We start from the raw sequence: 9,535 nt of genomic DNA, 5'->3' as shown, positions 1-9,535 counted from the left end.
ACAGCAGTCAAGCTTAACAGTAGTTAAACTGGAGCCTCCAGGAGTGGGGCTAACGGCCCAGGATGCATTGTTGATGGGTCATCCTGCCAGTGCAGCAAACCTGAGAGCTAGCTGCTGGCTCTGAGAGGCCCCACTCAGAGGGAGGCTGCTGCTGGCAGCTGCTGTGGTCCAGGAGAGCTCCAAGGGCCTCCTTTTGGAGCGCTGTTTATGGGCCACAAGAGAGTGGGCCTCAGTCGTAAAATGCTCCATCATGGCCGCACCCTGGGTCAGCAGCCTGTCTTTGAAAGTGGGAGAAGAAGGATGTCATGCCACTCGGACAACAAAAAAGTGGTTTCCAGGGCTGTTCACCGAAACCCCCGGAGCTCGTTAGACAGCACAAGTTCCTGGGAGCGCTCAGTGTTTCCGAAAAGCTCAAGAGGAGCTGGGTCCAGGGACTGTTCAGCAAGGCCGAGGCCTGGCAAGCGTTTCTTAGATCACCGTGTGGCCTGACAAGTCTGGGGGGATTCACCACCACAATCTGAAGCATTGAGTTTTGATGTAGGGTAAAAAGCCATGGCCCAGTGGAAGTGGGTCATGTCCTCAGGCCTGTGGGAGAATCACAAGGCAGATCCTTGTGCTACTGATTCCATCTCTCCCCTCTTTTCTAAGTTCTTGGTGGCAAGGTCACTTAGGTTAGACACACAGCTCTCAAGCAGTGCTCCTCTTTTTCTGCACAATGCATGAAAGTGAGGATTGTGTCACTTCAAAAAATTGTGTCCTGTTATGGTTTAACTGACTGTTTGGAAGACTTTCTGGAGCAGCAAATTTGCTTCCTCAAATAGTTACTGTGCATGGCATGGAGCACAGAGGAAAGATTTATTGTTAAAAGCAGCACCCAGGCAATGCTCTTTTGATAAGTGCTGCCCTGAGCTTTCCTTAGGAAGATCTGAAAGATTCAACGTCACTAGCAAAAGCTCCTGCAATGGCTGCTGGCCAGCAGAGGAAGGTTTTCAGCTGTGAAACAAGTGTTGCCACAAGCAGCAGCTTACCCAGGGCAGCAAATCAAGAGCTGGGAAGGTGCTGATCTGAAGGCCAAACCTCCTTAGCTCTTCCTAAAAGACCTTGAACAGCTCCTCATTCCAATGAGGTGCAGTGCTGGATACCACAGCTCTAAGTGAGGACTGGACACAAGTTTGCTCCCACTCAATACTGCGATGGTTTCTGCAGGAGCTCTGGGCTCCTGTGCGTGCCGGACACAATGAGGAGAGAAGGAGCCAAGTGCACTGACACACATTGGCCTTGATCATAACCTGGCCTTGACCAAACACACTGAAAGGTTTCCCCTTTGGCCCGTGTCTTGAAACATCAGGTCTACTGTTTGATGACTCAGGTTGGTTTGGTGTCAAGGAATTTCCCTCAGAAATACTAGGTTTGTCTTCTTCTGTGCCATCCCTTCAGCAGCCTCGGGGATGTTCCTGTGTGAAGCCATCTGTCTCACACAGTTTGAGACAACTTACAACAGGACAATCTGCAATAAGTCATCTCCTCTAAAGTGTTCCAACAATCACTTTCCAGCAATAGGAAATGAATACTAATAGATGAAAGTGGAAAAAAACCCCAACAGTTTATTATCAAGCAGAATGCCTGAAAAGCAAGAAAAAAACCCCAGTAATTCTAGCTTTCCAACGGTCAGACCTCACTGTCCCCCCACCGGAACAAAGACCCAAAATGCCGGAGGAAAATCCCCCCATGACACGCTTTACAAGGTGGTGCCGGGTTCTCTCTTGGGAAGAACAGGAGCTATCACGGAGTAGTTCCAGCAGCAGATGAAAGTGTGGTGGCTCATCCGGCATCGACTTTCTCCCAGTGACAGAGCTCCATGGAACTGTCCCTGCAGGTGAAGCAGGGACAGTGTCTTTTCTCCCTGGCGTGACCTTGGAGCCTGTCCCTGGGGACAGGGAAACACTCGGAGTATACTTCTGAATTTTCAGGGGCAGTCAAATTGAGAATTGTCTTGAGGCATGTGCTGTAATGTTGGGTTTGAGTGTGTCTGCAGGAAAGAAAGCAGGAATAAACCCCTGCCCCAAGGAAGGAGAACTTTGCATGGCCAATTTACACCCTACAAAAACACTGATCATATCAGCGTTATGATATGGGGACATCTAATGCAGGGTGCAAAGCTTCTTTGAATGGATGGGCGAGATGAGACTTGAAGAAATAAGTTTGTGCATAGAGAAAAAGGGATCAGACCCACGAGTCCCATGGCTCAGGCTTAGTTCTGCCAAATCAAGCAGGATTAGATTTGTCTGCTCTGTTGGAGAGGATTTTAGAATGACCCGTCCTTTGCTTTTTTTCCATTAAGAAAATTTTGAATTGTCAACAACTGCCAAGATCAGAAATGTTTTGAGGCAGATCGTGTTTATGTTGGGTTTGGGTGTATCTGCAATAAAGCAAGCAGGGAATGAACCACTGGAACAATGAAGCAGAGCAAAAGTGGAATGTTTGGATGGTCAATTTGCTCCCTACAGCTCTCGGCCAGCTGAATTCGGGGGTCTTCTTTGGGGATAGTGCAAAACTTCTGTTATTTAAACTGCCTGGTGCCATGGTTTGTGTCCCACCACTTAGTTTGATGTGAAGAGAAATAAACAAAATCCCTCAGCAACAAGCTGCAACCCAGAACCGAGTGGGAATTACAGAAAAAAAGGCCATTGAAGAGTAGCTTAGGAAAGGGTCTACTTCCTAGACAGTGTGAAACCCTCAGGCCTGGGCTGGCTGGGCTTAAGGCTGGCTGCCTTTGGGAAGTGAAAGGGATGGAGTTGGGGTGGGGTTTTGCAGCCATGGAAACGAGAGAACCACAGGTTATTGCATCACAAAGGGGCAGCTAACGCTGGGGTTGTGACGGTTGTGGTTGACACGGCCAGAGTGGCAGGAGACGCGTCTGGCTCTGCCTCTCTGTGCCGAGCGCTGGCGATTGGAATCCCCAACCTTGCTCTAAGGCTGGGTACCAAGCTCCTGTCGCTGTCTACGCTGAGAGTGATCCCAAATTCAAACCCAGATACTTCTGCGAGGCAGAAGCACGGGTTCGAAGATGGATTTTGCCAGAAAAGGAAAGACCTCTGAAGGAAAAGGTGAGGAGAGAAAGGAGCTGAAAGGCTGAAGCCAAATGGAAAAAAATCCCACAAGATTTTGGGGAAAACTGGTCCATGGTGGCCAGTGCTGTCTCTGTGTCAAAGTAGGTGGCAGGACAGATGATCCTGCAAAGATGCCCACGGCATCACAGAATTCTACTATTAGTTTACTTTGCTTTCTCCTTTTTGACAGTAGCCAAATCACTCATACTGTCAGCCAGGACAGGGACTGTGGCCACAGCCTGCTTGCTGAGCGGTCTTTGTGGTTGGCAGAACTAGAAGTCACAGCTGTGTGGGTCTTTCCTGGGGATTCCCAGAAGGCCAGCATTAAGAAGGAATCTTTTTAACCCTCTTATCATTGGAGCCTTCCACCATTCCCTTCAGACTTGCTAACTCAATAGTGTTGAGAGGAATTAAACCCAGGCTAGTTCCATGAAAAGGAAAACCAAAGAAATTTCCTCTGTAATTAAAAATTATTCCCCTCGAGTGGCACACCCATTAGATGTGTTGATGATAAAGGTGGGAGTTCACCTAACTCACTTCTTCCCTTCTAGGCATGGCTCAGCCTCACACAGAGGTGAGGGGGGAGCTGGGCCCAGGCCAATCTCTGGTGGGAGGAGGGGTCTGGTGCCAGGCTGGCGAACCTGTGCACATTCCCAGGGAGAGGTTGTGCCCAGCATGTGCCCCCTGCAATGAGCTCTGCTGCTCCCAGTTCCCCTGTGGAGCTGTAGGGCTGCTCAGCTGTGGGGTAGGGAGAGGAGCAGGAGGGTGCATGTGCAGCTGAGCCGTTCCTGGAAGGCACAGGGCTCTGGGCTCCCTGCTGTCCCAGGACAGCCAGAGGCCAGGCTGTTCCTGTGGTAGCTCTGTGGAAGTGAGTCAGGGTTTTCCCCTGGCCTGCCCCAAGTGTCTGCCAGCAGGAGCATGTTTCCCTGTGCAACTGTTTCAAACTTTCCAGGAAATGTGTCCCATGAAACATGTAGCTTAAGCTGCTTTAGGGTTCCATTGCGGCCTCTGTAACGTTTTGTGTCTCCGCTTTGCAGGCCTGACTGGCTATCCCCTTGCCAAGAGGTTTTCCCATGCAAATCCCTCTATGCTCCTTCCCTCCAAGCCGTTGCCTCCCATCCAGAAGGGCTCTCCTTCCACCATGCCAAAACAAACATGCAGCAGAGAGCAGGAGAATGGGAAAAATGGCAGCAGCTGTGATGAGTACAGGGTAAAAATACAGGAGCTGAGAACAGAGGGAAAAGGACATAAGGTAAGGAGACCAAGAAAAATCCTTTGCGGTAAACTTTCACATTATGTGCTGTAGACAGAGCTCTGAGACCTTTTCCATGCCAGGAAATTGAAGTTCACTGAAATTCAAACAGGTCCAGATTTGGCTCTTTTGCTTTGCCAGAAATGATGGGATATGAGGGAAGGGCGTGCATCTGCCCCTGCTGCCTCCACCCCCCTTGCTGGCCATGGCATGGGGGCCCTGGAAGAACTTAAGCAGGCAGAGCTCTTCCAAAGAGCAACAGGGCAGGGAGCTCTGCTGAACTTCCTAAATGCCAGTGAGCCTGAGATGATGGATGTGTGGGAGCTGGAGAGCAGCGAGCATCCCGAGAGCTCAGCAGCATTTGGGCTCAAAGGCTGCTGGGGAACTGTAGGAGGGAAGGGCAGCAGCAGAAGAAAGGAGGGGCTTGAGGAAAGCAGGTTTCATCATGCTGCAGAATGGCTTTGTGGGAATTGGCTGGAGATCCGCCCTGGTGGTTAGGCATTTAGGGGCAGGGAGAGAATTGTATTCTGAACGCACTCCTCTGCCATCCAAAAGGCCAGTGGAGGCAGTGGCAACCCAGAACATTTTGATGCCCAACATGTGGATGCCTGCAGGGAATACAGCCACACTTACAGAAAACTGAGCACGAGGGGAGATGTGGCAAATCTGGGACATGGTCTATCCCTCATCACCTCCCTTTCCATTCCCCATCCTGGTCCAAGCTCCACCATCAGTTTGACTTTCCCTGCCAGGTCCCAGTTGAGGGCATATCTAAATGTCTTGAGGCAAGAATGGGGACAAGGCTGGATGCTTGATCCAAGCACTTTGTTCTGCTCTTTCCAGGCTTCCTTGCTGTATTCCATCGGTGGGGATATGAAGAAGGGGTCATTGGGACTGCCTTTGATCCCCCCTATACTCAAGGCAGGAAGTCCTTCTCTTGGCAGTGCTGCGGGGACCCTGCCAAGCTCTCTGCAGCTGGATTTCCAGGAGTCCCAGCAAATGAGGTAAGCCAAGGTGTCTGCTGCTCCAGTGTGCTATTCACCTCACTCTTCCCATCTCGTGTGTTATTTTGCAGTCAGCTCTCTCATGTATTTAGGCGGACGCCTGTGTATTCAAAATTTTGCCCACCTCTAATGATGTAGCGTAATGTCAATACCCGAGGGCTTTTGATCTGATCCTTATTCTTGAGAAAACAAGGAGGTGTAATAGTCTAAGGAGACCGCAGTGCTCTGAACACATGTAGCACAAAGCTGTCACCAGGGTAAGGCACGAGAAGGCAAAGTCAAGCTCCGACAGCAGTACAAAAGTAGCTGCCCTGCATACAGACTCGTGTCTCAGCTCAGCAGCTCTTGTTGCTTCAGAGAGGCTGGAGGAGCCACTTGGCTCCAAAAGGAGAGGCAGCAGAGTTTGGGAGTTGTGATGCAAGTTGAAGAATGACTGCTGTGTTTCAGCCAGAGTTGGCCAGCTCTGTGTGACAGCAGCAACAGAAAGCCTAAGGACAGTTAATCAGCTTTGCCTTTTGTTGGGTTTATGTGTTGCATTTCCTCCTTCATCAGAGTGACCATGCTAGGCAGATTTGCCTTCTTTCATGCAACACCCATTCCCTCCCTCCTCTTTCTACCTCCTCATGTGTTCTTTTGTGCTCCATTTTCTCAAGGCCAAGATCCAGCAGCAGAAGCAAAGACAAGAACACAGAAGATGCAGGTAGGTACAGGAGATGTCTGTCCTAAAATGACTGTTGTAATCTGGACTCAGAGGTGACATTTGGAAAGCTTGGTTAAAGCCCACGCTTTTCAAAATTTCTTTAAATTAATTTCAATTCCTTGATGGGCTCAGCGGACTCTCCCGCAGCCCACTCACTGGGAGTGTGCTCTGGTGGTGCAGTGAAAATTCTTCCATTTTGCAGGCGAGAACAGGTTCATTTTTTCCAAGTCTTTCCGGCCATGTCCCTCTTCGCTGCTTCCCACCAAGCCGTTGCCTCCCATCCGGAAGAGCTCTACTGCTTCTAACACAAATGAAATGTACAGCGTGGAGAAAGAGAACAAGAAAAATGTCACTGGCTATGATGATGAGAGTAGAAAACACCAAGAGCAGAGATCAGAAGGAAAAAGTTATGAGGTAAGAAGGCCAAGCTAAGACCTGTGTAGTAGATTTTCAGTTTATTTGCTGTAGGCTGAGCTTGGAGACCTTTTCCTGTGGTGTGATCCTAGGGAAGCAGCTGAGTTGAGGAAAAGCTCAGCTGGACACTGCCCTTCACACTGTCTTTGCAATGGATGTGTAGTGCAGACTTCACATCCCCAGCGTAGATCAATAGCAGGAGAGGTCCTTGAATGGTTTCTGGGCCCTGTCGTGGTTCCTCTTCAGTCTTATGGCTGAGAAAACACCAACATGCAGTCACGGCTGCTACATTTGTCCAATCAGGAGAAGCTATCCTTCTAGATTTAGTAAACTATGGGTATCTGTGAACCATCTCTATGTCTTGGTGGTGTTTTCTGTCAGCTGTGTCTGATTTGGAAGGAAAAAGGCGTTTGCTGGAACAGGCAGTCCAGCAAAGTCACTTTCAGGTTGTCTCAGCTTCTGAGTTGTGAGAAGCACACCCTCTGCACAGTTGTCGCTGCTGCTATTTCTAGACTTCATCAGCTTCTGGGCAGCTGTGAGCTCTGGCATGGCTTTGTCCAGAGGGAAGTGGTGGGAGGTGGCCATGGGGAGAGCAGCCCAGAGCCCAGACCCACGACTGCCTTTGCAGCAGGGCCAGGACCTGCACTTGTTATGGGTTTGCGGTGAGGTGCAGGAGGAGGCTGATGAAGAACCACTTTGGAAAAAAAAGTCCAGTCAAAAGCTTGAGTACTTGATTTCAGCCTTGCTGAGATAGGGCCCAGTGTATCTCTGACACGAACTGAGCCTTTCAATGAAGTTTGAACAGATTCAGATTTGGCTCTTTAGCTCTGCCAGAAATGATGGGATATGAAGGAAGGGTGTGCATCTGCCCTCGCTGCCTCCACCCCCCTTGCTGGCCATGGCATGGGGGCCCTGGAGGAACTTAAGCAGGCAGAGCTTTTCCAAAGAGCAGCAGGGCAGGGAGCTCTGCTGAACTTCCTAAATGCCAGTGAGCCTGAGATGATGGATGTGTGGGAGCTGGAGAGCAGCGAGCATCCCGAGAGCTCAGCAGCATTTGGGCTCAAAAGCTGCTGGGGAACTGTAGGAGGGATGGGCAGCAGCAGAAGAAATGAGGGGCTTGAGAAAAGCAGGTTTTGACATGCTGCAGAATGGCTTTGTGGGAACTGGCTGGAGATCTGCCCTGGCTGTTAAGCACTTTAGGGGCAGGAGAGAATAGTGATCTTAAACCCACTCCTCTGCCATCCAAAAGGCCAGTGGAGGCAGTGGCAACCCAAAACATCCTGATAGGAAGTATGAAGGAATGCAGCCACACTTGCAGAGAACTGAGCAGAAGGATAGATGTGGCAAATCTGGGACATGGTCTCTTCCTCACCCACTTCCTTTTCCTAGGTCACCTTTCCCTGCCCTAGTCCATGATGCTCCATAAGTCTGACCTTTCCTTCCAAGTCCCAATCAAGTGCATAGCTAAGTGTCTTGAGGCCGGAATGGGGGCCAGACTGGATGCTTGATCTGAGCACTGTGTTCTGCTCTTTCCAGAGTATGCTGTATTCCATCGGTGGGGATATGAAGAAGGGGTCATTGGGACTGCCTTTGATCCCCCCTATACGCAGGGCAGGAAGTCCCCCTGTGGGCAGTGCGGCAGGGTCCCTGCCAAGCTCTCTGCAGCTGGATTTCCAGGAGTCCCGGGAGATGAGGTAAGCCAAGGTGTCTGCTGCTCCAGTGTGCTGTTCACCTCACTCTTCCCAGCTCATGAGGTTTTTTGCACTGTCAGCTGTCCGATGTATGTAGGCAAACCTGTGTGTATTCACCATTTTGCCCATCCATGATGATCCAGCATGATGTCAAACCCAGCACCAACGCCCCAAGAGCAGAGGTGGTGGTGGGGAAGAGGAGACAGGGTTTAAAAGCACCTCAAGATGGGTCCTCTGCTGCACTTGGCTATTGATTCCCTCTCTGTTGGTTGTGGTGTCGTTTGGCAACTGTATTGCATGGGTGTGGATCATGCAGATCTTGGAATCCTGTGATCCTTGACTGTCAACTTCTGCAACCAGGAGAATATGCTTGGGCAAATACTGGCTATTGGAGAGGTGTCTGCAAATTCAGGTGCTGCTTCTGTAATCATCAGGCGTACATCCCATCACTGTGCCTGGGCCTCCACTGTGAAATGAGATCCCCTATAAATTTTGGGGTATAGAAGTCTAATCCGATTGATATTTAATATTTAGTTCTGGGCTTAAAATCAAATAGGGCAAGGTGCAAGAGAAGAGGCATAGGACTGTACCCAATGGAACGTTCTTGGCTTGTATATGTGTGAGAAAATGTAGCTGTCAATCTTAAGCCAATGGCAACAATAAAGACGGAGTCACAGCAGTATCATTCCAATTGAAACTCTTCAGTAGAGCTTTTAAAGTGCAATCTGAATATCCTTCCCTAGCAGCTGAGTTGGAAAAACCCTTTTGATTCTGGAAAGAGCCAGGAGGTGTAATATTATTCTCAGGAGACAGCAGTGCTCTGAACACATGTAGCACAAAGCTGTCACCAGGGTAAGGCACGAGAAGGCAAAGTCAAGCTCCGACAGCAGTACAAAAGTAGCTGCCCTGCATACAGACTCGTGTCTCAGCTCAGCAGCTCTTGCAGCTTCAGAGAGGCTGGAGGAGCCACTTGGCTCCAAAAGGAGAGGCAGCAGAGTTTGGGAGTTGAGATGCAAGTTGAAGAATGACTGCTGTGTTTCAGCCAGAGTTGGCCAGCTCTGTGTGACAGCAGCAACAGAAAGCCTAAGGACAGTTAATCAGCTTTGCATTTTGTTGGGTTTATGTGTTGCATTTCCTCCTTCATCAGAGTGACCATGCTAAGCAGGTTTGCCTTCTTTCATGCAACACCCATTCCCTCCCTCCTCTTTCTACCTCCTCATGTGTTCTTTTGTCCTCCATTTTCTCAAGGCCAAGATCCAGCAGCAGAAGCAAAGACAAGAACACAGAAGATGCAGGTAGGTACAGGAGATGTCTGTCCTAGAATGACCATTCTTGTCTTGACTCAGAAATGACATTTGGAAAAC

Source organism: Anomalospiza imberbis, chromosome 3, assembly GCF_031753505.1.
Source record: "Anomalospiza imberbis isolate Cuckoo-Finch-1a 21T00152 chromosome 3, ASM3175350v1, whole genome shotgun sequence".
Classification (NCBI taxonomy): domain Eukaryota; kingdom Metazoa; phylum Chordata; class Aves; order Passeriformes; family Viduidae; genus Anomalospiza; species Anomalospiza imberbis.
The sequence above is the reverse complement of the archived record's forward strand: the minus strand, read 5'-3'. Positions refer to the sequence as shown.